The sequence below is a fragment of the Benincasa hispida genome, chromosome 4 (genome assembly GCF_009727055.1).
Source record: "Benincasa hispida cultivar B227 chromosome 4, ASM972705v1, whole genome shotgun sequence".
Classification (NCBI taxonomy): domain Eukaryota; kingdom Viridiplantae; phylum Streptophyta; class Magnoliopsida; order Cucurbitales; family Cucurbitaceae; genus Benincasa; species Benincasa hispida.
The window spans coordinates 49,430,827-49,433,537 of NC_052352.1; positions in this window are offsets into that span (position 1 = coordinate 49,430,827).

Below are 2,711 nucleotides of genomic sequence, written 5' to 3' on the forward strand. Positions count from 1 at the left end.
CCGTGAGATTCTTTTTGCCGAGAGAGAAATCTCAAAAAACTTTTATGAAAAACTTTTCAACAGTTACTAAAATTAGGAAAATAATTTTCTTTTTAACTCACAATTACCATGAAAATCCAATAACCACCCACTCAATTGGTATAAAAAAAACAATTAATTATCCAATAATTAATATTATTATAAATATAAATGATAACCAACTTATCATACTATATTTATAACCTATAGTTTTAATATTTCATCTTATGAAACATATAATCATAGTTCTTTTTCTATCCATGGAACTTAATGTAAATCTCATTTACATCAATCCACTAGATGTATCTCATACATCATACCGATTATATCATATATAATAAAAATACCTCTTGTCAATTTGAACATTTCAAATCAACACCAAGAACTGATCCTCAACTGAATCCATTGAGCTATCAAGGGGACCTCATGGACCTGTAGCTCGAAGTTCCAACGATACATGAATAACTGACTAAACTCTTTAGTCACAAGATCCACCATCCATTAACTGTCAGGCAATCCACTAAGGACTGACAGCTGAACTCTTCTTACCACAGATATATTATGTGTCCATCTTAACCAATCAACAGTGCTACAACCCTTCACAAATCGCTTGTAAGTACAGCTGAGTCAATAACCGTTATGCCCCTATAGTTACATCTGTCTCCTTAAGTACCACTGATCCCTCTAATGAATATAAGTCATAGTCCTACTATGACTGAGTCTTCTTTTCCAAAGAGAAACTATGGCCACTATGTTCAAGCTCGGAACCAGCCCTTAAGAGAGCAATCTCTCTACTTATCCCTACTTCGGGAAAGAAGTGAATTTCATCTTGTGGATTGAGTTCCCAACTCCCAGATCAGACAAGTCCCCAAAAAGGTAAGCATGTTGAGTTTGCAATCTGGCCACTCTCACTCATACTAATCAAAGGACTGCCCTCAAAGGCAGGAGTTCTCAAAATACTCAAGATTGAGGTCGTGTCACCTATGGTGGTTTAGGTGAGATGTAAGTCTCTAGTATCAATGGCGTTATATACAAAGTCTAGTCATCTCGTGGTCCAAGTCTTATACAAACTCTTTGTATAGAACACCCTCGCTCGCACGTATCCACATGAATGGTCAGGATCTACCATCTGTAGTAGTTTACAACACTTGCAAACTTCTACAAAGCGGACCGTATCCATAGTGTCACCATAATCAGGTATCTCATCTTAATACTTATACTACAGACCTATTTAGGTTATCAATTAAGTCATGGTCCACTTGTATATCACATATATATGCTTAAGTTCACATATGATAACCAAGGAGCTTTGTTTATTGGATATGAGTAAATGTCAGAATTAAATAATACTTATTTTATTCATTAAAAAATGTGTATCTTTACAAAACAACGAGACTTCAGGAGAATTAGGACACCAATCCCAACATCCCTATGACTAAAAGTGGTCCAATTAAAAAGTTTCTTCTAACTCTATGCGGGAAAAAAGTGATGCATGTGCTGGCAAATGAATCAAAAGATCTTGGCATTTTGGCTCAGAATATTTCTACTCATAAAACTAAGGTGGATGACATGTTGAATTTTTTAGTAGTACTTTGGATGGTCCTGATCAAGGTGGAAGATCCGGTGCACAAGATGATGATGTGGATGAGTGTTGATGACTACTTGTCTGCTTCTCCTCTCAAGCTTTGTTTTTAAGCATGGAAACAAACGGGGGAGAAGTCGAATATATGATGCAGTTGTTTGGTGTTGGCTATGGTTGTTGCTTCTGTTGTGGTGGTTTCTGTTTTTTGTTTCCCCCATTTTGTTATGTTTCTGTTGTTGTTGTGAATGGTGTGGTTTGTCTCTCAGACTATTATGTTATGTTTAGTGACATTGTGCTTCTACTTGTCTAACTATGTCGATTAATTCTATTTTTTATCGATGCTTAAAAAATATTATCAAATGGAAAGTTTGTTAGATATTATGTGGTTAGCATTTATTTAAGTATCATAGAGGCAATATTTGTTTAATTATTACAGATGTTATCTGAGTTGTCTCTGCATTTGTAGCTTTCTAGCAAAAGGATGTTCTATGGAAATGCATATTATACAAAAAACTTTCCTTATCAGGTTTTTCCTTCTGCATCATTATTTGTCGATTCTTTTCCTTTTTTCAGTATGCAACTGCTATGAAAGTCATGGTTGCTTGTATGTGTTTTCATTGTGCATATTTATAGGACAATTAGTCCTCTGGTTTTAGTTGACCATTTTATTTTGTAGGAAGCTCGTGTTTGAAAGAAAACAACTTAGTGTGTATTTGGTTAACATTGCAGTGTATTGACAGAGTTGAGTTTCTTGAAGACGTACTTTGTGTTCCTCACATTGAGGGTAAGAAGATCTTTTTGAGAGGGAAATCTCAAGCTTAGAGTAAGCCTAAGCCACTCGAACAAAGGGGACTTTGTTCGTAGAAAGAAAGATACAATACGAGTGAAAAGGAGTCTCACGACTTGAGGGACCTCAAGTCTTATAGAGATGGATTCTTGATCTTAGGGGGAACCTAAGATTTACTTCACTGATAATACAATTGGGAGGGGGGCCTTAGACACTGTGAGAAGGAGTCTCACACCTAAGGGGAGTCTAGCTTGATAGTTGAGTGATAAAGTTGTACAAGAGTCATTGTAATCGTGCATCTATTTCAGATAAGTAATGTGTTGT